Source organism: Anolis carolinensis, chromosome 5 (assembly GCF_035594765.1).
Source record: "Anolis carolinensis isolate JA03-04 chromosome 5, rAnoCar3.1.pri, whole genome shotgun sequence".
NCBI classification, from domain to species: domain Eukaryota; kingdom Metazoa; phylum Chordata; class Lepidosauria; order Squamata; family Dactyloidae; genus Anolis; species Anolis carolinensis.
In genome coordinates this window covers 29,587,926-29,615,402 of record NC_085845.1, presented here as the reverse complement: position 1 = coordinate 29,615,402, position 27,477 = coordinate 29,587,926, and the positions used below count along the sequence as shown (strand labels likewise).

Genomic DNA, 27,477 nt, shown 5'->3' with positions numbered 1-27,477 from the left:
TAGCAACTAGAATGTTGTACAGATTGTTCTTTGTGTTTTGAAAATCCAAGCAATATATTCTCACCACTCTGGTTTATTCATAATTAATTTCCTGGAGAAAGTGGTGCTTTTGAAATCTAGAACAAGAAGTAGGGATTTTGTTTTTTGGGGAGAGGTTTGTAATTTCACAAGATTGTGATATTAGCAAGATCCATTGTCTTTGTTTCTTCTGTTCTTCTGATGATATGGGTGGGGGTGGATGTAAAAGAAGGACTGAAAACCCTAGTATATTTACAGCATGACTGGATGCAGAGATAGGAACAGCTGTAGCCTAATATTTACAGGGATTATTGGCCATTTAGGAGTACCCAAAATTGGCCTAGGCAGGACTGTATAAGAACCGTGTCGTAATTTGAGTCATTTTTCTGGATCTTCCTGTTTCATTCAAGTGGAATTCCTCTGTCAATTTAGGATTTTTAAAGCATTTTATTTTGGGAAAAATACTACAATTTAAGTGAAAAGCATAAGAACAAGGAAAGGTTATAGGGCAAGGGCCTCTACACCCACATGGGGTTTGATCCAAATGTAATCACTCAAATAAATAGAATTTAAGTTGCTTCTCAAAATTATGTTAGTATTACTGAGGTCATTATATACATGATTAAAATGTACAATACAAGGAGAGGATTTACACTACCTATACCAGGACAGACATTTTCAAAATATAAAAACAGAGATCTAAAATATTAGGAACATAAGACAGAAATGGGATATTAAATACAGAAAATATAAGTCCTTGGTATTTCAATACTATGTCTATAATTTTAAAATGTAATTCTGGGTTTTCATCACATTTGTCAAGATGAGCTTGAGTTCCTCTTGCATAGCCCCCCCCCCCCCCCATTGACATATAAATATAATGACTCTTAGCCCACCCTTTACTCCCTTAGAATGACTTTGAGACTGGGCTGGCAATGCTCTAACTGCTTGTAGCTGCATGATAAATCTGCCAGGCCTAGAAAAATGTTCTTAACTAATGAAAGTTTCCTCACAGGCCTCTGCCAAAGAAAGCAATATCAGCATGTTCAAAGCAGGGCAGCATCCACCATCCACTATACCTATGCATAGCTGTATAGGTAATTATATGAGCAAGTACACAAATGAAGAACTGATGGAACTATATACATGATGTGCCACGAGTGAACATGATAGGACTTATGTTCCTGACAAGCAGAGTAGCACTCCATGGAATCTACTTTACAGTCCTCTGTTTGAAAGACTACCCAGTCTAAGCTCTGTTTAATGATAAAGAAACATAGAAAGGAAGGGAAGAGGCCATGAAATTGCCAATCAAAAGTTAGCATCTGGACAGCTGAGCAAACATATAATTCACCTGGCTGCAATCTTCTCTATCATGATGAGAGGATGGGTGTATTATATTTCGAACAAAATTATAAGCATAATTTCTGAGTTTACCTCTAGAGACATAAATTAATATCATTTTATGTAAATAAATAAATGCAAACATCAATAAATCGCTGCCTATAATCTCTTATAATCTTCTCCTTTTGGACACCCTAACACAGGGGGCATATAACAGTAAGTCAGCGAACTAGGAATCAGAGTCATTAACATAACAAAATGACAGATCCTAGAAATCCATAGGATGGAAGCATGAGGGTTGAAGTGGTTATGCAAGTTGCAAAAGGCACCAAACCTTTTTGTTGGATATTCATTGCCACCGCATCATACTTGGTGCCAGAAGTCTGTAAGCTCAATGACAGACAAACCCCATGCTAGCTCAGTCAATGTGCCATCTTGCAATCTACTGGGTGAATCATCCTATGACCTAGAATTGGAATGCCACCAAAAAAGGCTTGACCCATTGTTTATATCTTCTTTTACAAAGTGTTTCTAATGGGCCCATTAGTAAATGTGGAAGCACATATAAGTCAAGAGACAACTTGACAGCGCATGCACACATATAGGTGCATAAAGCAGCTACACACTAGGAAATTATTCAGTTAAGAAATATTGAGTCAGTTACCCCTATTGTGAGCTGAGTCAACTATCTGCTGTAAGATCCCTATACAAGGTAGTTCCTAGCAATTTTCTTGTCTACTAGGAGCAGGGGCGGTTCAACAGTAAGGCAAATTAGGCAGTTGGTGAAGGCGACATCCTCTATGGGGCACAGTTGAGCCTGGAGGATGGCATCTTCAGCAACTGTTGAGGCACCTCCACCCAGGCGTGGCCTTCCTGCCTCTGCGGCCTGGCCTGGTCTCCAACCAGGCCGCCCTGCTGCGCCTTTAAGCACTGGGAAGTGATCCTGGCCTGCGCCTGAGGGCTGTCTCCTCCCCGCCAAAGACACCTTCCCAAGTAGGCCTGGGAATGTGTCTTTGGTGGAGGAGACAGCCCTCAGGTGCAGGCCAGGATCACTTCCCTGTCCTTAAAGGGGCAGCAGGGGGACCTGGTTGGAGGCCAAGTCAGGCCGCGGAGGCAGGAAAGCTTCTTACCTGCTGGGGCCTCTGGCAACCCATCCCGAGACAGGCAGTGGGACCGAGCAGTAAACCGGTGCCAGCCCCACTGAGGGGAGGAGCAGTGAGATGGGTGGCCGCTTGTGCCATGCAGCTGTTTGGCCCTGCCCCGTATCCTTCGAGGATACAGGGTGGGGCCAAGTGGCCACATGGCACATGCGCAGTGGTCAGAGAGGGTGCCCTGCCCATCTCGCCCATCCACCAGAGGTGGTCTGAACAGCAAGATGGGCGGGGTGCCCTCGCCGACCACTGTGCATGCACTATGCGGCCACTTGGCCCCACCCCGTATCCTCGAAGGTTATGAGGTGGGGCCAAGCAGCCGTATGGCGCAAGCGGCCGCCCATCTCACTGTTCCTCCCCTTGATGAGGTCGGCGCCAGTTTACCACTCAGTCCTGCTGCCTGCCTCGGGACAGGTTGCCAGAGGCCCCAGCAGGTAAGAGGCTTTCCTGCCTCTGTGGCCTGGCCTGGCCTTCAACCAGGCCACCCTGCTGCCCTTTTAAGGACAGGGAAGCGATCCTGGCCTGCACCTGAGGGCTGTCTCCTGCCGTTTCACCCACATCTATGGCAGGCATCCTCAGAGGTTCTGAGGTCTGTTGGAAGCTAGGTAAGGGGTTTATATATATGTGGAAAGTCCAGGGTGGGAGAAAGAGCTCTTGTCTGTTTGAGGCTAGTGTGAATGTTGCAATTGGCCAGCTTGATTAGCATTTAATGGCCTTGCATATTGAAAGCCTGGTTGCTTCCTCCCTGGGGGCATCCTTGGTTGGGAGGTGTTAGCTGGCCCTGATTGTTTACTGTCTGTATTTCCCCTGTTTTCAGAGTGTTGTTCTTTATTTAGGCTTTTCCTTAATCCCTCCTTATTATTCAACATTTTCGCTTATCCAACACTTTTATTTTTCAGTGATTGGTTTGGGGGGGGGGGGCAAAATTCTGTTTGCTTACACTTGAAATTTACTTAGGGCCAGCCCTGACTAGGAGCAGATTTTTGGGCAAAGTTAATGGGTCTTTATGGCCTATTCAAGACTAAGCCATCCTAAAACAATTTGCATTACATAAGGGATACCTCACAACATGATGATGTTGCTGAAAAAAAATCAATTTCCTCCCAGGCACTGTGGGGATCATATCATAGGGAGCAAGGGAGTGGAATCTCATTATCTATATATATATAATGATAAAGTTGTTTGCGCAGTGACTATAACAACAAAACTAAACATCCCAGAAATACGAAATTTGGCAACACAATGCAAAAGGCTTGCCTCCAGGTTACAACAAAACAACCACACCACAAAACCACAATCTGGACCCACAAAACTCACAACAACGCATCATGCGATAACAACACAACTAAACACCCCAGAAATACAAAACTTGGCAACACAATGCAAAAGCCTTGCCTCCCAGTTGTAACAACACAACCACACCACAAAACCACACAGGACCCACAAAACTCACAACAACGCATTGTGACTATAACAACACAACTAAATGCCCCAGAAATACGAAACTTGGCAACACAATGCAAAAGCCTTGCCTCCCAGTTGTAACAACACAACCACACCACAAAACCACACTGGACCCACAAAACTCACAACAACACATCATGACTATAACAACACAACTAAATGCCCCAGAAATATGAAACTTGGCAACACAACATAAAAGCATTCCCTCCCGATTGTAACAACACAACCACACCACAAAAGCACAATCCAGACCCACAAAACTCACAACAGTGCATTGTGACTATAACAACACAACTAAATGCCCCAGAAATACAAAACTTGGCACAAAACTAAACGCCCCAGAAATACAAAACTTGACAACACAACACAAAAGCCTTTTCTCCCGGTTGTAACAACACAACTACACCACAAAACCACAATCCGGACCCACTAAACTCACAACAACGCATTGTGACTATAACAAATACAAAATTTGACAACACAACTCATCCACCTCCCCAATCCCTACATTCACACTTGGCCTCCAAAAAAACAATTACAATAATAACAATGACAACAACAACAACAATAAGAATCAACACCATCACAGGCAAGAAACAGCCAGGCACTGAAGCTGAGAGGCCAGTCAGTGCTACACTAGGCCTCCAAAAAACAATACAGTAGCATCTAACTTATCCAACCTTCATGACCACAACAACAACAACAATAATAAACACCTACACAGGCAAAACAAAAAAAAAGGACTATTGTACCACAATAAAAATATAAACCGCACTCAGCAGAATCAGACATTACAACTAACAACAAACCAAAGACAACAGGGATCTCAAGCAATTATCAATCAACACAAAAATTGAAGAAGGTAACAGACTTCAAATACTACTACTAATGTGAGTATAAAGAAGGTGGAGGTCACAGCATAAATACAACCTAATGTAGACTGACCAACAGCACCAGACTAAGCCACAGCAACGCGTGGCCGGGCACAGCTAGTCTCTTATAATTAAAATGTTTCAGAATTCTGATCTTGTGATTCCTGGTTATAGAACATGCATAGAACCTGGTTTAAGACTGAAAACCAGTAAATAACATAGCTGCTGACATTGCATCCATAAAAAACCACCCTTCCTAGCTGTTCCAAGTGTTCAGGGGTCTTTTTCATTTATCCCCACATGGGACAATCTCTGACCACTCGCCTGTGCATTGTGAGTAATTTGTGTGGCACTTTGCGGGTAAAATCTCTCAGAACTGCTCCAATCTGGATGCCAGTTTTAATACAGTAACATAGGATGTGACCCAGGAACCTGTTTGTTCAGTTTTAATGGATTCTTTTCAAATTGGTACAATTGGAGGATGTGGACAGAATCCTTGGGGGAGTTAGAGCCACCATGTGTATCCTAGACTCTTGCCCTTCATGGCTGATAAAAACTTGCCAAAGGTCTGGCAGAGTGGGTCAAAATAGTGGTCAATGCCTCATTGGCCCAAGGTGTTATTCCATCTAACCATAAAGAGGCCATAGTAAGGCCTATCCCTTGACCACTCAATAATGAACAACTTCAGGCCAGCGTCAAACCATCCCTTTTTGGGCAAGGTTCTGGAATGCATGGATTATCTAAATCCATCCCAGTCTGGTTTCAAGCCCGGCCACGGAACTGAGACAGCATTGCTTGCCTTGGTGGATGATCTATGTAAAGAACTGGATGGGGGAGTGTGTCCCTTCTGGTTCTCTTAAACCTCTCAGTGGCTTTTGATACCATCAACTGTGGTATCCTTCCGGACCATCTCATGGGAATGGGACTTGGAGGTACTGTGTTAACAGTGGTTCCATTCCTTCCTAGAGGGTTGGGTCCAGAAGGTAGTGCTGGGGAACTCCTGCTCAACCCCATGGCCTTTGTCCTGTGGGGTCCTACAGGGTTCAATACTGTCACCCATGTTGTTTAACATCTACATGAAACCAATGGGAAAGATCATTCAGAGTTTTGGAATTTCGTGCCATCTCTACACTGTATTACTTCCACCCGATGCCAAGGATGCTGGCTTGACCCTGAACCAGTGCCTGTCAGTTGTGATGGATTGGATGAGGATGAACAAATTGAAACTGAATCCAGACAATACAGAGGTACTATTGGTCTGTTGTAGAGCAGATCAGGGAATTTGGGTTGCAACTTGTACTGGATGGGGGCACACTCTTCCTGAAGGCACAGATTCAAGTCTGGGGGTCCTCCTGGACTCAACGCTGACCCTGGAGTCCCAGGTGTTGGCGATGGCCGGAAGGACCTTCATACAACTAAAACTTGTGTGCCCATACCTTGAAAAGCCCAATCTGGCCATGATACTTCACACCTTATTCACATCTAGATTAAAATACGTATCTCATAAGGATTTAATGAGAAAATACATTCATTAAAATATGTTAAATATGCTGGAATATGTGGAGAATGTTATTATGATAATATGTGCCCACTAATTATACTACAATATTGCACCTTGCTCTTATAGAAATAATAATATCATATCACTGTTGTTAAGAAGGTATGGATCATTATATCTAAGTAGAAGTATTTTTATTGGATATTCATTGCTACATTTTACTAGATGCCAGAAGTTTGTAAGGTCAATGACATACAAATCCCATGCTAGCTCTGTCAATGTGCCATCTTGCCATTTATGTACCATCTACTGGATGAATCTTCTTATGGCTTGGAATTGGAACGCCATAAAAAAGGCTTGACCCATTGTTTATATCTTCTTTTGCAGACAAAGTGTTTCTTGTGGGCCCATTACTAAACATGAAAGCACATATAAGTCAAGAGACATTGCTGATCCTGGAGACCCAGGTGTCGGCGGTGGCCGGGAGGGCCTTCGTACAGTTAAAGCTTGTGTGCTCATACCTTGAAAAGCCTGATCTGGCCATGGTAGTACACACCTTAGTCACATCCAGATTAGATTACTGTAATGCACTCTACATGGGGCTGCCCCAGAACAGTGTTCAGAAACTTCAACTGGTTCAAAGGTCAATGGCTAGACTGCTTATGGGGGCAGGATATATGGAAAGAACTACTCCGCTTCTCAAGCAGCTACACTGGCTCCCAGGTGCTGGCTTTAGCCTGTAAAGCCCTAAACAGCTCAGGCCCAGCCTACTTAAGGGAAAGCATCTCCTTCTACCAGCCCACACGAGCCCTGAGATCATCAGGAGAAGCCCTTCTCTCAATCCCACCACCATCACAAGTACAGTTGGTGAGAACGAGAGAGGGGGCCTTCTTGGTGGTGGCCCCGCAGCTCTGGAACTCGCTCCTCAAAGAGGTGTGATCAACCCCCATCCTACTGGCCTTTCGCACACAGGTAAAAACCTTCCTGTTGAGGTAGACCTTTCCTGATAACCCATAAAAGGAAATCACCAGGCTGCTACGGGTATGACATACAGTAGAGTCTCACTTATCCAAGATAAACGGGCCAGCAGAACTTTGGATAAGCAAAAATTTTGGATAATAAGGAGGGATTAAGAAAAAAGCCTATTAAACATAAAATTACATTATGATTTTATAAATTAAGCACCAAAACATCATGTTTTACAAGAAATTGACAGAAAAAGCAGTTCAATACACAGTAATGTTATGTAGTAATTACTGTATTTACGAATTTAACACCAAAACATTGCAACATTTACTACAAAAACAAGACTACTAAAAAGCAGACTACCTTGGATAATATAGAACCTTGGATAAGTGAAGCTTGAGTAAGTGAGACTCTACTGTATCAATGAAAGATATATCGAATCCAACAGCAAAGCAGAGTGTTAGGATTTTTAGTACAATTTTTTATGTATGACCTTAGTGGCCTGAGGCCCAGGGAATTTTAGTGGTACATGTTGTATTTATTGAGTTTATTGTTTTTTTTTAAAATCATTTTTATTAAAGAATATTTTTTAAAAGATTGACATCTTCTAGATTTGCTAAGGGAAGGTATGGGGGAGGGAAGGGTTTAGGTTAGTCGGGGAGGGTGAATGAGTGATTCTGAGAATACTGAGGGATTGGGTACATATTTTTGGGTTGGTGAGATTTATCTAAATAGATTGACAGATAGATTTGTAAGAGAGTTTGTTTTATATGGCTTATGTAACGTGTTATTTGTTTATTTGTTTTATTTTTGCTTTTGTGTTATGTAATTTCTGTTGTTTTAACCATTGTTCACTACTTTGAGTCCCACCAATGGGAGAAAACTAGGATACAAATAAACAAACAAACAAATAATATTACTTTGGGGAAATAGTTTTTATTTGTTTTTAAGACATATTTTTAAATTTTCCCTCTAGCTTTCCAGAACATCCTTAAGCAAATCATTTACAGTAATATTTTGACTTATGATTTTACTTCGTTCTGTGACCAAGCTCTTAACTCATAACACTCTTATCTCAAAGTGAATTTTCGCATTGAAAGGCATTAATCCATTCTGGCCCCCAAAAGCTTCCCCCCAATTTTTGTTACATGTTTTAAAATAAGAAAATGTACTTTATTAATAACAAATAATGTATAACTGCACATCCACATGGAATAACACAAAAAGAAAGATGAACTTTAAAATGGTAGAAGCTTATAACACAATGGTAAAAGCAAAAGGTGTGGCAAAGAAGCAGAAAGTGAAGAGGCAGAAGCATCATTGTCTTCATTTTGTACTCATTCCATCTTCCCCCGTCTTCATGAAGCTAAACATATCAGGAATAAAAGGCACACAAAATCAACTAACTCAAAGCGGACAAGAGCAAAGCAGACAGCAATCTCCCAAAGTAGACAAGAGCGTGACACACAGCAGCATGAGACATGATTACTGCTCCCTTGAAGCCCTAAAGCCCTGTACTCTGGTGCTGGCATTCCCTCTTGTGCTAGCTCTTAACTGAAAATGTTGCTCTTATGTCAAAGCAAAACCAAGCTGAGCCACAGCTCTTAACTCAAAAAGCTCTTAAATTAGAATGAGCTTAAGTAGAGGTTCCATTGTATTCTGCTTCCATTTTGTTCTGCAAATTGCAGAACAAATATGTATCTCATAAGGATTTTATGAGAAGCTACATTCATTAAAATATGTTAAAGACTTTGAGTCTATTTCTACAAGGATGCTGGAATATGTAGAGGATGTTATTATGATAATACGTGCCCACTAATTAAACTACAGCATTGCACATTGCTATAAAAGGAGTAGAAATAATAATATCATACCAATGTTGCTGAGAAGGTATGAATCAGAATATCAAAACAGGGGTATTTTATTGGATATTCATTGCCACAGCATTATACTTGGTGCCAGAAGTCTGTAAGCTCAGTAACAGACAAACCCCATGCCATCTCAGTCAATATACCATCTTGCCCTTTATGTATCATTTAATGGGTGAATCATCCTATGACTTGGAATTGGAATGCCACCAAAAGAAAACTTTGACCCATTGTTTATATTTTCTTTTGTCCCAGAGAGGCTGCAGAAGGAATGAATCAGTTATAGTAGAGTCTCAGTTATCCAACTTCAGCTCATCTGACACTCTGTATTATCTGATGCCCCGGGGCCACCCTCCCTTGTTTGCTCACTCACCTGCCCTCCTAGCTGGGTCCTGGTTCTGTGCAAGCAAGGGAGGGTGGACGGCAAGGGCATCAGAAGCAGGAGACCCTTCCAGGCCTACCCTTCCTGCCTCCTCCGGGCCCCAGCGTCTTACAATGCTCATCCTGGTGGCAAAAATGGCAGCAGCTGCCACCTCTGCCACCTTCTTCCGTTCACCCGCTCACCCACCCTCCATCACTCACTCACTCACTTACTCACTAGACCGGGTCCTGGTTTTGCCGCCACTGCCACCTTTGCTGCCAGGACCCGGTCCGGTGAGTGAGCAAGCAAGCGAGGGAGGGCAGATGAGTGACTGAGTGATAGAGGGCAGGCGACAGTGGCGGCAGAAGCAGAAGCCTGGAAGAGGTGGCCAGGCTCGTGCTTCTGCCGCCACTGCCACTTTTGCCGTCCTCCCTCGCTCGCTCGCTCGCTCACTCACTCACCGGGCAGGGTCCTGGTCCTGCCACCGCTGCTGCTTCCATCTTTGCTGCCAGAACCCAGCCTGGTGAGTAAGCAAGGGAAGGAGGATGAGTGACTGAGAAACTGAGGGCAAGCAGCAAAGGCAGCGGCAGAAGCAGGAGCCTGGAAGAAGACGCCAGGCTCCTGCTTCTGCTGCAGCTGCAGCCTTTGCCACCCTCTCTCACTCGCTCACTCACTCACTGGGCCAGGCCTTTGCAGCAAAGGCGGCAGCAGCAGGACCAGGAGTGAGCCTGGTGAGTGAGCTAGCGAGTGAGGGAGGGCGGCACGCCTTTGCTGCCAGGACAAGTGGGTAGGGAACCAGGGCCTGGAGGAAGCAAGTAGGGGAGGCCAGGCTCCTGCTTCTGCCTCCACTGCCACCACCGCTTTTTCTTCTTTGTTTTTTTCTTAGTAAACAAACAAACTCACCGCCTGAGTGAGTGAGCGAGCGAGCGAATGATCCTTCCCTATTATCCAACATTTTCTGTTATCCAACATTCTGCCAGCCCGTTTATGTCGGATAACTGAGACTCTACTGTATCTGGAAGTGGTTTTCAGGTCCAGGAGAGAAAACAGGCTACTGCCTACCACAGAGAAAGTACCACACATAAGGAGAGAAACAACCTAGTTGCAGTTTGAACACAACCGGTTTTCACTGGGGTGGATCTCCTCTTGAAATAGCATGTTTGCACAGATGAAGTGTTTCTAGTGGGCCCATTACTAAATGTGGAAAAACAAATCAGAGCCTTTTAAGCTCAGGCTTCTATATCAACTTCAGTCCTATGCCAAAAGTTTATTTGTGTTTATGTGGTATTCCAAAAGATGCCAGAAGAGGGATTTTCCCTATAATAACAATTGCCAAGGCTTAATTCATTATCTGCTGTGGCTTTCAAAGGATCCCCACAAGGTCTACATATTCAATTAGTTCTTCTCTTCCTTCCCTCCCAGTCATTGTGGCATCAGGGCTCACCCTCTGTTCAGTTCTTATTCATCTTCCAATTAGAAGCAAACACACTAGACTGAATTTTTCTCATCTTGTTTTCTCTAAGTGTAAAATAATAAATTCCCATTGATCTCTGAACAGTAAGGTTTCTGTCTTAATTTTCAAATAGGGGCAACTGTTCTCTCAGTGTGTATTTGTTTGATTATGGTTGGTACTTAATTATAACTTTTTATATGTCACTGGAGGCCATCTCTAAGTTTAAAACTTCAGGTTCTGGGACAATCATGAATTGGCAGCTCTAGACCCAGCGGTGAACATTACTGGAAGAATAAGGGTGTGTGGTTCATCTCAAGTGTGCCTCCATATCTGGATCTGGAAGGCAAGTGGAAACCCACTGGGGTGAGTTTTCAGGTGGTGAAAGGTACCAGTACAGAACTGAAACCTCTTCCTTGGAAAGGAGAAGCCTGTCACAGTTAACAGAGATGTGCTCTCTCCTCCCTTATCATTGCTAGTATTGGTTTCCCACAAATGTGGCTAATGCGGTCTTTGTACCATAGGTAGGCATGAAGCCAGATTGAAATCTGGATATCACTTGGAGCTCTGATGCCACTATGTATCTTTCCCAGAAACAGAATGCTGGAAATTGTTAGCTGTTTACCATGATGGGATATTGGGGGGTGGGGGGGAATCAACAGTGGTGTTTAACTGCCTTCTGATACTTGTAGCAAGATGCTGACCAATCCCTCCATATACTTGGTCAGTCCACCCTCTCATACCAATTTGGCAAGGATAAGAAAGTATACTTGCATGTGAAACATAGCAAAAATAAAACAAGATTCTAGCATTACAAAGAGTGAGATGGAAGAAGTTGTTCCATCTTTGCCTACTCATTTTGTTTGAATGCCTAAACTGTATTTTTACATTTTTGCAATGCTAGAAATTTGTAGGATAATTTTATGGGGAAGGGACACAAGTCTTATTTGTAAAAGGCAATGCCCACCATTTTGTTCCTGATGACCTGTTCTTACTCCCTTCTCTTGACCATTAATTTGTTGGGTGCAATTTGAAATACAAAATGGATTTCCTCACTAAACCTTTCTTTGCGTTTCCCTACAGTAAGCTTCCATATGGTGGTGCAAAGATAATGTCTCTGTACTTCAATACTGCCAAGTACAAAGCAGGTGCTTCAGATGGAAGGAGCAGCTTTTGGCCTTCCATTCATCACCTTTTTCCAGAATTAGAACAATTTATAAACCAAGATGAGAAAAGCAAAAATTAAAAGCTTACTCCTCATGTTTTACCTTTTTTCTAGTCCCCAGGCAGGAACAGCGAGCTCATGGTTATTTTAGCATTGAACTTCAGTTGAAGAAATTGCACTCTAACTTTTGTGAAAGGATTTAGAAAGAGGAGGAGGATGTGATTATGGAGAAGAAGAGGTACTGTAATTCCAAGTCTGGGAACCACATGGAAGAATAGATAATAAAATGAAACCCAACATGGAGAATTCAGGATTGGGAAAACCTGTAATCTTCCTCACTATTACTCCCATCATGGGAGTTGTAGTTTGGGTGAGACTGTGTTGGAGCCAATTGCCATCCCATCATGTTTTAATAATGTCCACAGAAAGTCCTCATAGGGTGGCCAGGGGGAAAAGAGGACAGGGATTTTGTAACTTCAATTGTTGTTCAGAACACAACATTTCACTGTAGTTTCAGGAGAATTCAGCAAGTGAATTACCTGTCATGCAGGTTACATCAGCTGGAATTCCCTCTTTTACACAATTGCTGGAAATGCAGCATACCTGTGCTTTTTTTCTTCACACCACCCTAATGCATGGTGATGCAGTACGTTAGCCAAATAAGCATAATTCCTGGCATTTGTAATGGCAATTGAATGAGTTTCCAAAGATATATACAAACTGGGGATTGTATGCTCCAGAAGTTACACTTGCCATATTGTTGTCACACATGCAATCTTCTCTTAAGGGCATGCTAAAAGGAAAGCAGGTTTTGCAACAGGGCTCTTTCTTTATGGCGACGTTTGAATTTACCTTATATTGTTTCACCACTGCTTGCTCAGAATATAACAAGGTTGCCCTTCTGGGACTATAACTCTCAAAATCTTTCAGCCAGTTACAGGATGGATGGTTGAACCTGCATCCCTTAAATTGGAGTCCAACCCAGATTTTTTCCCTAAATGATGGACGAAGAAGGCCTAGAGGAAAGAAGAGAAACTAGATGCCTTCCTGCTTGGAATTCAATAGAACTGCAGTCAGATTTTTTCTCTGGGCAATTTCCTTGGGTCAGTAGACAAAATTATATCCCCAAGCAGGAAGATGGGCTTTAGCATTACAGGCAGGTTCTTGGTTAATCTTTGTTTACAGAAGTAGCCCTGTTAGTCTCTTGCAGCATAAAAATAGGGAGGGTGGGGAGGAGGAAATGTGGTAACACTATTAAAACTAAATGGTTTTTATTTTTGTTTGCAGTTTTGCGGATATAAAGCTACTTTTTCAAATGCAATACCAAACAGAATTAAGGCCTGCATATTTATACAGTTGTTGGAATTGGATAGAATGTAATAGGTTCCAGAGGGAAGGATGCAAATCATGTCCCTTGCCCTAATTTTTTTTACTGGCTGGGCAAGATGATACTAGTATTTCAGGTGTTTACAGTGGTAAGATAGTGTTGATGTGTGAAGGTGCTTACTAAAAGTCAGTCTCCCTGGGTTCAAAACTCTGAGAAGATTCCTTTTGTTATATGAACAATAGGAAGGTCTCTTATATTAAAATATGTAGTATACCATTGCTTTTGTTCTTCTGCTAATGGATTGGACTTGGTAAATGTAATTCTATTTAGCTGTTTAGCTTTCTAGCATTCCTGTGTGATATCCTTGTTCAAGGGACTGCAAATCAGTTCAAATTAATCACAACTGCTGCAGCAGTTTCAGCATTGAGCCAGGACTTTGGAAACTAGGATCTGAGGCCCCTTCTACAGAGCTGTATAAAATCCACATTGGACTGGATTATATTACAACGCCGACTCGGATAATCCATCTCAAAGCAGATATTGTGGATTATCTGCCTTTATATTCTGGGTTATATGGCTGTGTGGAAGGGCCCTGAATCCTTGCTCAGCATAGAGGTGCACTGAGTGGCCTTGGGCAAGTCACACTCTCTCAGCTTCAAAAGAGGTCAAAGACAAACAACTTCCAATTTCCCCCATTTATTTATTTATTTACCTTATTTATACCCCACGTTTCTCTACTCCAAAAGAAACTCAAGGCAGCTTACATATGGCAATTATTCAATGCCTTAAACACATACAAAACATTAAGCTTAAAATAAATTGAATTATAATTAATACATATTAAACATTTAAAAACATTGCGATCAATATTAAAATCATGCCATCCAGAAATCGTAGTCTAAGGCTGTTCCATAGTCATTGCAGATATTCCAAATCTAGTACTGTATTGCACTGTGCTATTCTCCAAAAGCCTGACCCCAGAGCCAGATTTTTACTTTCCTTCTGAAGACTAGGAGGGAGGGGCCTGATTGAATGTCACTAGGGAGGGAGTTTCACAGTCAAGGGGCCACCACTGAGAAGGCTCTGTCTCTCATCCCTGCCAATTGCGCCTGCAAAGAAGGTGGGACTGAGAGCAAGGCCTCCCCAGACCATCTTAGTTTCCAAGGTGGTTTGTAGGGGAAGATACGTTCGGACAGGTAAGCTGGACCGGAACCATTTAGGGCTTTATAGGCTAAAGCCAGCATTTTGAATTGTGCTCAGTAGCAAACTGGTAGCCAGTGGAGCTGGTGCAACAGGGGAGTTGTGTGCTCCCTGTACACTGCTCTGGTGAGCAACCTGGCTGACGCTTGTTGGACTATTTGAAGCTTCCAGACAGTCTTCAAAGACAACCCCACGTAGAGTGTGTGGCAGTAATCTATTTGGGATGTAACAAGAGTGTGGACCACTGCGGCCAAGTTAGGCTTCCCAAGGTACAGGCGCAACTGGCGCACAAGTTTTAATTGTGCAAAATCTCCCCTGGCCATCCCCAAGACCTGGGGTTCCAGACTCAACGATAAATCTAGGATCACTTCCAAGCTGAGAACCTGTGTCTTCAGGGGGAGTGTAATGCCGTCCAGCACAGGCTTTAGCCCTATACCCTGTTCAGCCTTTTGACAGACCTCTGTCTTGTCTGGATTCAGTTTCAATTTGTTCGCCCGCATCCAGTCTGACAAAGCTGCTGTACTCCCCATCTCTGGATTCATAAATATGATAGATTGTATTTTGTAATGAAATGGAATAGAAATGTAATAAAATTAACAACAACAACAACAACAACACCTTCCATTTAAGCTTAGTACAAACTGCCAGTTCTTCTCTCCATCTGTGGCAGCTGAAATAGAGGAAGGGCCTTTCATCTACTTCTGGGTCTGGGCATGTTGGAGCGGCTTCTTCTCTCCCTTTAAGGTCAGGGCAGTGGCAGCTGGAATAGAAGGAGGACCTTTCACCTGCTTCTGAGCCTAGGCATGATGGAGTTGTGCCTGCTTCTTCTCCTTTTCTCCCTCTGAGGCCTGAGTATTCATAATTGGGATGCAGAGAAGGCCTTTTCATCTCTTTTTTCTGAATTCCACCAGCCCTGCACAGTCTTCCCTTCAAGACCAGGGCAGCAGAACTTGGGATGCAAGGAGGACATTTCATCTGTTTCTGTTTCTGGGCCTAGGCATAGTGGAGCAGTCCTTGCCCCTTCTTTCCTCCCACTTGCCATGGCCAGAGCAGTGGCAATTGAGATAGGAGAGTCTTCATCTATTTCTGTATTTGGGCTAAGATATGGTGGAACCATGCCTGCCTCTTCTTTCCCTTCAAGGCTAGGGCAGAAGCCACTGAGATGCAAGAAGAGCTTTTCATCTGCTTTTCCTTCTAGATCTAGGCATGGTGGAACTGTGCTGCCACTTCATCTCTCCCTTGGAGGCCAGGGCCAGGGCAGCTGGGATGCAGAGAAGGCAGTTCATCTGTTTCTGGATCTAAGCATGGTTGAGCTGTAAGTAAAGGTTTCCCCTGATGTTAAGTCCAGTCGTGTCCGACTTTGGGGGTTGGTGCTCATCTCCATTTCTAAGTCGAAGAGCCAGCGTAGTCCGTAGACACCTCCAAGGTCATGTGGCTGGCATGACTGCATGGAGCACCGTTACCTTCCCACCGGAGTGGTACCTATTGATCTACTCACATTTGCATGTTTTCGAACTGCTAGGTTGGTAAAAATGGTGGAGCTGTACCTGCCTCTTATTCTTTTCCTCCAAGGCTAAGGCATTGGCAGTTGGAGTGCCGGGAAGACGCTTTCATCTGTTTATGGCTTGGGCCTCTTCTTTGTTCGCTTCAAACCCAGGGCACTGGCAGTTGGGATTACGAGGGGGCCTTTCATCTCCTTCTGGGCTTAGGTGAGATAGAGATATTTCCAAGTCATAAACAGTGGAATCCATGGATGCAGAATCTGTAGATATGGAAGGCCAGCAATACCACCAAGATCAGCAGTCCTCTCCCCCAGTAAACCACCTTGAATCCTGATGCTGAGAAAAAGAAGGACTATGCAATCTATCTGCTGGACAAGGATCTCTTAACTGATCACCTATTGATACAAAAATATCTAATTTCCCAAAATTAGAGTTATCTTGATGTTTTCATGCCATTTCCATGGCAACTATCCCACAATAGGAACTGTGGCATAAAATAAGAAATCCTAAATTGCATTCAACTCAGTTCTGAATCCCTTTTAATTGTATGGCATATTATAATTTGTTTAATAGTGTGATTACATTTACAACTGTGGGAGATTGCTTTTCTTTGTCCCTACGTTGTTTTTAAGTTTGTTAAAAAGTTCCCCCTTTTTGAGGGAAAGGTGAACTAGAAACGAAACAAATAAACATGCCAAGGGCCAATTTTTTAAAAAACACATTCTAAGTGGTTTATTGCAAGTTTGCTTCCTGGAAATCCTATGGAATTTTAGTTGAAACAGGCATTTACAGTGCACATTTCCCCCCTTGCCTGGTCATTAGCGTATCCAAGGTAGTAAAACTGACAGAGCAACAACTTGAAAAGTCTGCTCTTCTCCATGAGACTTGTTCAACAGGAACGGTGAGATCCACACCCGGTTAAGCCACACTGAATAAATGGGCTGAAAGCTAAGTGATCCTTTTTCAGCGGTTTTCGGGACGGCAACTGTAAGCCGGTGGAAGTTGCACACCTATAAATGAGAAAGTAACATGGCTTCTTACTTCTAAATATGTAAGAGAGGAGCAACACTGGGTGTAAACAAAGGGTACATCTATACATTAGAATAGATGACACCACTTTCAGTGCCATGGCTGAATGCTAGGGAATCATCGGAGTTGTAGTTTAGCATGGTCTTTGCCAAAGAATGCTTGTAGCTCAAAAAACTACAAATCCCAGATTTCCATTGAGCCATTACAGTTAAAGTGGGGTTAAACTGCATTATTTCTATAATGTAAACTCAGCCTCTACCAGAAACTATTAGTGCCCACTAATTGCAGCAGATCAATGTCCTCTTGGAAAGAGACTGGTCCAGAACTTGGGAAGACTACAGTTTCGATCATCATTCCCCAGCACTGTAACAACTCTCAAAACTATTTTTTTTCCTGTCTCCCTGACAAGACCTTTAGCAACCATATTAAAAATTGACTTTGGAGAGAACTTTCAGAGCTATTTAGCCAGCTGCACAGAGGGAAATTTTGAATGCTGTCTACAACACTAGTTGAGTTTATCTAGAAATTCATCTAGCTGGAATTAATGAGATTTGGCAGTGACTCCACGTGAAAAGCAGAGTGCAGGAAGGAGTTCAGTTGCACAGATGAGTGGCACATGGACATTATTGCAACATGCAAAGGGATTTTGTAGCATCTTTGTGATTAATTACGAGTCTACACTGCCATATAATCCAATTCAGTGCAGTTAATGTGCATCCAAAAACTGGATTATATGGCAGTGTGGGTGGGGCCCTAGTCTCAAAAGTGCTGCAAGATCCCTTTGCAGAGGGATATTCCAGACCAATGCAGCCATGGGTGCATATTAGAATTGTGCGTGGAACCATTTTCCTTCGTTTCATCTGTTCATTCATTACTTTCGTTACCTTTGGGAACACATAACAGGAAGACCCTCCTGGTACAGAAATGGGTTCAACACAAAAGCAAGCAGGAGCCAATCCCGGCTCACCTGCTTTTCGTGAGCACGTGGCATTCCATGCCTCCTTGCCTTGGAAAGAGAGTGTATTTGTGTGTGGTGTGCAGGCCCAGAAACTGCACATGCCTGCCTGCAGCTGAGCACCTCCTCTCCAGAAAAAAAAAAGTGAACTTGCCTGTTGCCTCCTTGCCTTTGAAAGAGAGTGCATGTGTGGCGTGCAGGCCTAGAAAGTGTGTGCTTGCCTGCAGCTGAGCACCTCCTCTAGAGAAAGAATGAAAACTGGTACAGAAATGGGTTCAACACAAAAGCAAGCGGGAGCCAATCCCGGCTCACCTGCTTTTCGTGAGCACGTGGCACTCCATGCCTCCTTGCCTTGGAAAGAGAGTGTATTTGTGTGTGGTGTGCAGGCCCAGAAACTGCACATGCCTGCCTGCAGCTGAGCACCTCCTCTCCAGAAAAAAAAAATGTGAACTTGCCTGTTGCCTCCTTCACTTTGAAAGAGAGAGCATGTGTGGTGTGCAGGCCTAGAAAGTGTGTGCTTGCCTGCAGCTGAGCACCTCCTCTAGAGAAAGAATGAAAACTTGCCTCCTTGCCTTAGAAAGAGTGTGTGCATGCGTGTAGGCCCAGAAAGCGTGTACGCCTGCTTGCAACTAAGCGCCTCTTCTAGAGTAAGAATGAGAACATGCCTGTTGCCTCCTTGCCTTGGAAAGAGAGTGCATGTGTGGCATGCAGGCCCAGAAAGCATGCGTGCCTGCCTGCAGCCGAGTGCCTTTCCTCTAGAGCAGTAGTTCTCAACCTGGAGTCCCCAGATGTTTTTGGCCTACAACTCCCAGAACTCCCAGCCAGTTTACCAGCTGTTAGGATTTCTGGGAGTTGAAGGTGAAAAACATCTAGGGACCCCAGGTTGAGAACCACTGCTCTAGAGTAGAAACAGGTAAGAAGCTTCCTTAAAGGGTGCACCTGTCTGCAACTGAGTGCCTCTCCTCTAGAGTAAAACAGCTTTAATGCCTAAAATGATGGGAATGGAAGCCTGGGAAGCCCCCCCCCCTCCAAATAACGGGCAGATAGAAAACAGATCTCTTAACATCTCAGAGCAAAAACAGATATCTGCCCTCCCAATTTTGAGATATTCCCAAAAAAGGGATTGGCCCCCCACTGAAAGCTGGGACATGAAACGGGTCAAGGTTTACCCCAAAAGCACAACTCTATTGCATATACTCTGTGGTGGAATTAACGCAGTATGATACTATTTTAACTTCCAAGGCTCAATGATATGGAATCAAAGGAGTTGTAGATTGACATGGTCTTTCTCTGCCAAAGAGTGTTAGTGCCTCACCAGATTAAACGTCCAATGATTCTATAGTTTTGAGCCATGGTAGTTAAAAGTGGGGTCAAAGGATGTAGCTCAGGCATGGGCAAACTCCGGCCCTCCAGGTGTTTTGGACTCCAACTCCCACCATTCCTAACAGCCTACCGGCTGTTAGGAATGGTGGGAGTTGAAGTCCAAAACTCCTGGAGGGCTAGAGTTTGCCCATCCCTGGTGTAGCTGCATCCATGTCTTTGGATTCTCAGCTATGGTTGCAGATCGGGTGATTCTCAAAAGGGATTCACCAACCGGGATGAAGAGCTGAGCTCCCCTCCTTCCCCCAAGGCATTTCTTTCCACGCACCCGCTTCATTCCCTCCTCTCCTCCCCAACCCACCCCCTCCCCTCCGGCGCCTGACGTCACTTCATTCATACCTCCGTTTTGCAGAACAATCTAGACAATGATTGGCATGCTTGCAAGCCGGGCCCATTCACTTCCACAACCTGTTACCAGAGCTGATCTCTAAGAATGCCCTTTGCTCCAGTAGCATCACAGCATATTTTTTTAAAAAATAAATATGAATCAACTTACAACCGTTTGTGTCCAGCAAGTGCCACGACGTTTCCCTCTTCCAAGTTCTCCCCTTTCCAGACCTCAGTGGTACAGCCCTTTGGGGGCATTCCGCCAGGAAACCTGTCGGCTTCGCTGACTGCGGACCACGAGGGCGGGCGGAGGTCTTAAAGCTCACCAGTTTCAGGCAAGACAGGTTTCTCTTCCTTCTGAAAGAAAGAAGGAAGAGGGGGGAACTCCTGCAGTTTTGGAACAGCGTAAATTCCAATACGTTTTAAAAACAATAGTCGAAAGAAGCACAAGCTTTGATTTTTGCTGAGATCCTGGGTGCATTTACACCTGGCATGGGCAAACTTTGTCCCTCCAGGTGTTTTGGACTACAACTCCCACAATTCCTAACAGCCTACCGGCTGTTAGGAATTGTGGGAGTTGTAGTCCAAAACACCTGGAGGGACAAAGTTTACTCAGGCCTTGTCTACACTGTGGAATCAGTGCAGTTTGGTACCATTTCAAATGCCATGGCTCAGTGCTTTGGAATCCTGGGATTTGTCGTTTGGTAAAATGCCAGCTCCAGCTCCTGCCAACCTAGCAGTTCGAAAACATGCCAATGTGAGTAGATCAATAGGTACCGCTCTGGCGGGAAGGTAACGGCGCTCCATGCAGTCATGCCGGCCACATGACCTTGGAGGTGTCTACGGACAACGCCGGCTCTTCGGCTTAGAAATGGGGATGAGCACCAACCCCCAGAGTCAGACATGACTGGACTTAACCTCAGGGGAAACCTTTACCTTTTTTTAAATGCCAGCACTCTGACAGAGAAGGGCAAAGACCTTGTAAAACTACAACTCCTATGATTCCATAGCATTGAGCCATAGCAGTTAAAGTGGTGTCAAACTGCATTAATTTTACAGTATAGATGCACCCCCTGTTCACAGTGGCAGCGTATCTACAGACATCTATAGTTCTTACGGGCTTGTGTGGATTTTAAGTCATTTCTGATCAATGGCGACTAAGGTCAACCTATCACAGGTCTGCTTGGTAGAATTCGTTTAGAAGATACCGTATTTTTCGCTTTATAGGACGCACCTGATGATAAGACGCAGATTGCCAGGAAGGGAGAATGGGGCGATCTGTGCCGTTCGCACGCGCGGACAGCACAGATCACCCCATTCTCCCTTCCTGGACGCAGATTGCGTTTATAAGATGCACTGACTTTTTCCCTCTATTTTGGAGGGAAAAAAGTGCGTCTTATAAAGCAAAAAATACGGTATTTGCCATCACCTTCTTCTGAGGCCTAGGTCATCCAATGAGTTTCATGGCTGAGTTTGGAAGTCAAACCATGGTTTCCAGAGCCATAAAAGTGCATCTATACCAGTGGTTCTCAACCTGTGGGTCCCCAGATGTTTTGGCCTTCAACTCCCAAAAATCCTAACAGCTGGTAAACTGGCTGGGATTTCTGGGAGTTGTAGGCCAAAACACCTGGGGACCCACAGGTTGAGAACCACTAATCTGCACTCTAAAACGAATGCAGTTTGACATCACTTTAACTTGCGTATCTCAATATTTTGGAATCCTGGGTGTTGTAGTTTTGCAAAATCTTTGACCTCTTCTCTGAAGGTTAAACTATGCATCCCAGGATTTCATAGCATTGATTCCTGGCAATTAAAGTTTGTCAAACTCTATCATTAACAGTGTAGTAAATGCATTCTTACTCCATTATTCAAATAACATCATGCTGGCCACTTACTGCATAGCAAAAATTCATTTATGAATCTGCCTTAATAACAGTGAATAATGTGGACATATAAATCCCAACTCAGTGCAAAACCAGAGTCCCTGGTGGCGCAGTGGATTAAACCCTTGTGCTGTAAGGACTGCTGACGTGAAGGTTGGGTTGCTGACCTGAAAGTTGCCGGTTCGAATCCAATCCGGGGAGAGTGTGGATGAGCTCCCTCTGTCATCTCCAGCTCCATGCAGGGACATGAGAGAAGCCTCCCACAAGGATGGTACAACAGCAAACATCTGGGCGTCCCCTGGGCGACGTCCTTGCAGACAGCCAATTCTCTCACACCAGAAGCAACTTGCAGTTTCTCAAGTCGCTGCTGACATGGAAAAAAGGTGCAAAACCAGTCCTGTTGTCTCCTGTTCTTTTCCTATTTTCCTGAGCTTGCCTGAGAAACACTCATTGGAATCCTTTTTGTTAGTTTCACCTGAGTAAACCCATTGAAATGACTATTGAATTGTGAGTCAACATATATATATATCCAATCAATTCAGTGGCTCTCCTCTAACCAACACCAATAATAGAATTTAGGCCATTAAGTGTCCAATATTTCTTACCTGCCTTTCCTCAAGGCATGAAGCAGAGAACAACAGAGATTAAAATACAATAATACAACTGTGACATATACAGCTATTCAAAACATCCAGATTAAAAATGTCATCATAAGATGAAAATACAAATAATTACACATGAAAAGCATCCATACATAAACTTTAATATTTCAACTTACATTGATAGTTTATCATTGACTGGGTAGTTCTGCTGGAAGAGACAGGTCTTTAATACTTGTTAAAATTCAGACAACACCTTCAGCTGTCAAAGCTCTTCTAGTAGGGCATTCCAAAGTCTAGGGCACTGGTTCTCAACCTGAGTCCCCAGATGTTTTAGCCTTCACCTCCCAGAAATCCTAACAGCTGGTAAACTGGCTGGGGTGTCTGGGAGTTGTAGGCCAAAAATTTATTTATTTTTATTTATTACATCACTTCTACCCCGCCCTTTTCACCAGTCAGAGGACTCAGGGCAGCTTACAATATAAACATACACATCAAAAAACAGTTTTCATTAAATTTAAAAATCCATCGAGATTAAAAATTACTATAAAATTAAGAATATATATTAAAAATATACTCAATTATACATTTAAATATACATATAAGGCGCTTTCCATGTCCAGGTGGGGTCTGTCAGTAGGTCATATATTCATATCTCATGTTTGCTGCTACTCATGCTCAAACGCCTGGTCCCATAACCCACGTTTTTGTTCTCTTTCAGAAAGACAGGAGGGAGGGAGCCTGCCTGACTTCAATGGCGAGGGCGTTCCATAGGCGGGGAGCCACTACTGAAAAGGCCCTGTCTCTCGTCCCCGCCAGCCGCACCTGTGAGGCTGATGGGACCGCAAGCAGGGCCTCACCTGACGATCTTAAGCTTCGAGGTGGGTCATAGTGGGAGACACATTTGGACAGATAAGCTGGGCAGGAACCGTTTAGACCTTTATAGGCTAAAGCCAGCATCTTGAATTGTGCTCGGTAGCTAATCGGCAGCCAGTGGAGCTGGCATAACAGAGGAGTGGTACGCTCCCTGTACGCTGCTCCAGTTATTAACCTGGCAGCCTCCCATTGGACTAATTGAAGCTTCCGAACAGTCTTCAAAGGCAGCCCCACGTAGAGTGCGTTGCAGTAGTCTAAACGGGATGTAACAAGAGCGTGGACCACCGTGGCCAAGTCCAGCTTCCCAAGGTACAGTCACAGCTGGCGCACAAGTTTTAACTGTGCGAAGGCTCCCCTAGCCACCGCTGAGACCTGGGGTTCCAGGCTCAACTATGAGTCTAGGATAACCCCCAGACTGCGAACCTGCGCCTTCAGGGGGAGTGTGACCCCATCCAGCACAGGCTGTAACCCTATACCCTGTTCGGCCTTACGACTGACCAGGAGGACCTCTGTCTTGTCTGGATTCAGTTTCAATTTGTTGGCCCTCATCCAGTCCGACACAGTGGCCAAGCACCGGTTCAGGACCTGAACAGCCTCCTTAGTGACAGGTGGGAAGGAGTGAAAATATCTGGGGACCCCAGGTTGAGAACCACAGGTCTAGGAGCAGCTAATGAAAAAGGTCCTCCACGTAAGTTTCCAATCTAGTTCTGGCTGGTTGAAATAAATGTCCCCCAAAAGGCCTGAATGTACAGGGCAGGAGTGACCCTGCAGGTAACCTGAATCCAGACAATGTAGGACTTAAAAGATAATAAAGAACACTATGAACTTTGTCCAGAAATTAATTGGCAGCTCGTGGAGTGATTTTAATATTGTTCTGGTGTACTCTTCCTTGGTGTACCTTTAACAAACAATTTTTTTTCAGCTGCATATTTTGTCTCCCCACTTCTACCTTGACCTTCCCATGAGTGAGTGTGGTGTAGTGGTTTGAATGGTGGGCTACAACTATACCAGACTAAGGTATAAATTCTCACACTACTGCAGAACCCCATTTAATGACTTTGAGCAACTCACTCTCTCAGCCTCAGAGAAAGGCAATGGCAAAGCCCCTTCTCAACAAATCTTGCCAAGAAACCTCAATGAAAGGTTCATCAAAGGACTTCCAGGAAAGAGAGAAACACTTGGAGGTTCTTTCTGTTGTCCAAAATCTTGAGATCAATATCAGTTTTAATGTTTCCTAACCAAGATATTTCTCCAATTTGCCAAGGAAGGATGTTAAGGGAATGTCAGACAGAAGAAATAGTAAAGTAAAATAACTAATAAAATTATTTTTGTGATTTTTTTTGTGTTCAGGAAAATTGAATAAATATGATAAAAGGCTGTATTCTTACTGAATAATCATAGCAGTTTGATCCCACTTCAACTGCCATGATTCTACCTTTTGGAATGCTCGGATTTGTAATTTGGCAAGCTATTTAGAGTTCTCAAATCCAATTCCCTGAACTGCAGAACTGGACCTCCCTACAAGTGAATGCTAAATTAGAGATTCCAAAGCCTACAGAATGATGTGGATTGTAAGAGAGCAGTGGCTAGAAAACATACACCCCTAATGTGAGCTGCAATGTGCATCCACATGGAAAACACATGTTAAAAATGTCAGTAAAAAGTCAGAAATTTGCAATAAAATGCACTGCAGTTGATCAGTGAATGGACACTACAGAAAAAAAATTCAGCAGGAACTGGAAGATGACTCAATTGCTGATTCTCATCTGATGGGCTGCTGCAGTTCAGCACATTTCTGCAAATGGACTAAGAAAAAATAATATGTCATTCTGTTGGATCAATTCAGGTGCTTTGTTGACACAGCAGGAGCTTTTTCATGATTCCCTGGATGTCTGTGGAGTTTCCAGAGTGGAAATGGATTTCTTTAATCAACTTTCTGATCAAGATTATATGGCTATATAGAAGCAGCCCAAGATTTTGTAGGATGCAGGCATGGAAGTTAAACTGGGATCAAAGTATTGTATGTTAAGTATTTCACAGATGACTCCTACACACATCTGCTTAGAGCTCAGTGAAATACCTTCCCAGGTATGTCAACATGTACACTTAAATTCTGTTTAGAGTCATTAGGAAATATTTAAGTGTTTTTACTAATTTTTGCATATTAAAATCACTGTTTCAAACCCCCTCAGGCTAAGCTAGGGTTCAGATTCAGGCTAACCTTTTCTGGAGGGGTTGATTGTCACTGCAATGACAAAGATGACAAAGACAGCATATACCAAATCTCCAAAACAAACAAAACTGAAGTTAGTTGGGAAATCAGCCAAATGAAATAAGTACTTTGTGAATAATGTGGTTATATTTCATCACAGTAAAGTAATCTAAGCATAAATCCTCTTGAGCTTTGAGGGACTTACTTCTGTATAAGCACATGTAGGGTTGCAATGTTAATCAATTAACTGATTGGATGAACACATCTTTTGATCAAATAAGAAGGTACTTCCTGCTGGGAAGGCAACACATCTGTAATCACACAAGAGTGCTCCTATCCATTCCGATTGGGATATCACATTATATACTATTTCACTGAGGGCCCTTCCACACAGCCATGGTATGCAGAATATCAAGGCAGATAATCCACAATATCTACTTTGAACTGGGTTATCTGAGTACACACTGCCATATAATCCAGTTCAATGTGGATTTTATACAGCTGTGTGGAAGGGGCCTGAGGCCCTTTCTGCACTGCCATGTAAAATCCAGATTATCTGCTTTGAACTGGATTATATGGCAGTGTAGACTCAGATAATCCAGTTCAAATCAGATAATGTGGATTATCTACTTCGATAATCTGGATTATATGACAGTATAGAAGGGGCCTGAGGCATCTGTGGCCCCTTCTACACTGCTATATAAAATTGAGATTATCTGCTTTGAACTGGCTAAAATGGCAGTGTAGAAGGGCCCCGAGTTTTCTCTTGTGATTTTCAATTTGTACATTCAAAAGAAAATTGTTGCAGTGTCTCCTAATTGAATAATTTTCCCACCTTCACCACACTCTGATGTTGCTTGGCCAATGGCCACACATATCCCAGTTTTCATCTGTGAAATGTTGGAAGTACGGAGAGAGTGTGGTATAGTGGTGTGATTCCGGAGACCAGGTCTTGACCAGGAAACTCACTTGGGTAACCTTGGGAAAGTCAAAATCAAAGTCACTCACCCTGAAAGACAATGGGAAAACAATCTCTGAAAAAATCTTGCTAAGAAAATTCTGTGATCACTTTGCTTTAGGGTTGCCACAGGTTGAAAACAACTTTAAAGCACACACCAACAATATGGTAATATGTAATATTACAATATATAGATATAGTACAATATGGTAATTTATTGCCAGTTTTGTGCTATGCTAATCATAGAATCATAGAATCATAGAATAGTAGAGTTGGAAGAGACCACATGGGCCATCTAGTCCAACCCCCTGCTAAGAAGCAGGAAATCGCATTCAAAGCACCCCCGACAGATGGCCATCCAGCCTCTGCTTAAAAGCCTCCAAGGAAGGAGCCTCCACCACGGCCCCGGGGAGAGAGTTCCACTGTCGAACAGCTCTCACAGTGAGGAAGTTCTTCCTGATGTTCAAGTGGAATCTCCTTTCCTGTAGTTTGAAGCCATTGTTCCGTGTCCTAGTCTGCAGGGCAGCAGAAAACAAGCTTGCTCCCTCTTCCCTATGACTTCCCTTCACGTATTTGTACATGGCTATCATGTCTCCTCTCAGCCTTCTCTTCTGCAGGCTAAACATGCCCAGCTCTTTAAGCCGCTCCTCATAGGGCTTGTTCCCCAGACCCTTAATCATTTTAGTCGCCCTCCTCTGGACGCTTTCCAGTTTGTCAACATCTCCCTTCAACTGTGGTGCCCAAAATTGGACACAGTATTCCAGGTGTGGTCTGACCAAGGCAGAATAGAGGGGGAGCATAACTTCCCTGGATCTAGACGCTATTCCCCTATTGATGCAGGCCAGAATCCCATTGGCTTTTTTAGAAGCCGCATCACATTGTTGGCTCATGTTTAACTTGTTGTCCACGAGGACTCCAAGGTCTTTTTCGCACACACTGCTGTCAAGCCAGGCGTCCCCCATTCTGTATCTTTGATTTCCATTTTTTCTGCCGAAGTGAAGTATCTTGCATTTGTCCCTGTTGAACTTCATTTTGTTAGTTTTGGCCCATCTCTCTAGTCTGTCAAGATCGT

The 27,477-nt window shown here is 43.6% G+C and overlaps 1 long non-coding RNA gene across 1 annotated transcript; it reads right to left on the bottom strand.

Moving 5' to 3' along the window:
* Positions 1-16,889: 16,889 nt before the first annotated feature.
* LOC134299641 (uncharacterized) lies at positions 16,890-26,589 on the bottom strand. Its single transcript, XR_010006879.1, has 3 exons — positions 26,283-26,589; positions 20,047-20,234; positions 16,890-17,196 (listed from the first exon to the last, which is right to left on the bottom strand). It is a non-coding gene; the product is annotated as an uncharacterized LOC134299641 (long non-coding RNA).
* Positions 26,590-27,477: the final 888 nt, after the last annotated feature.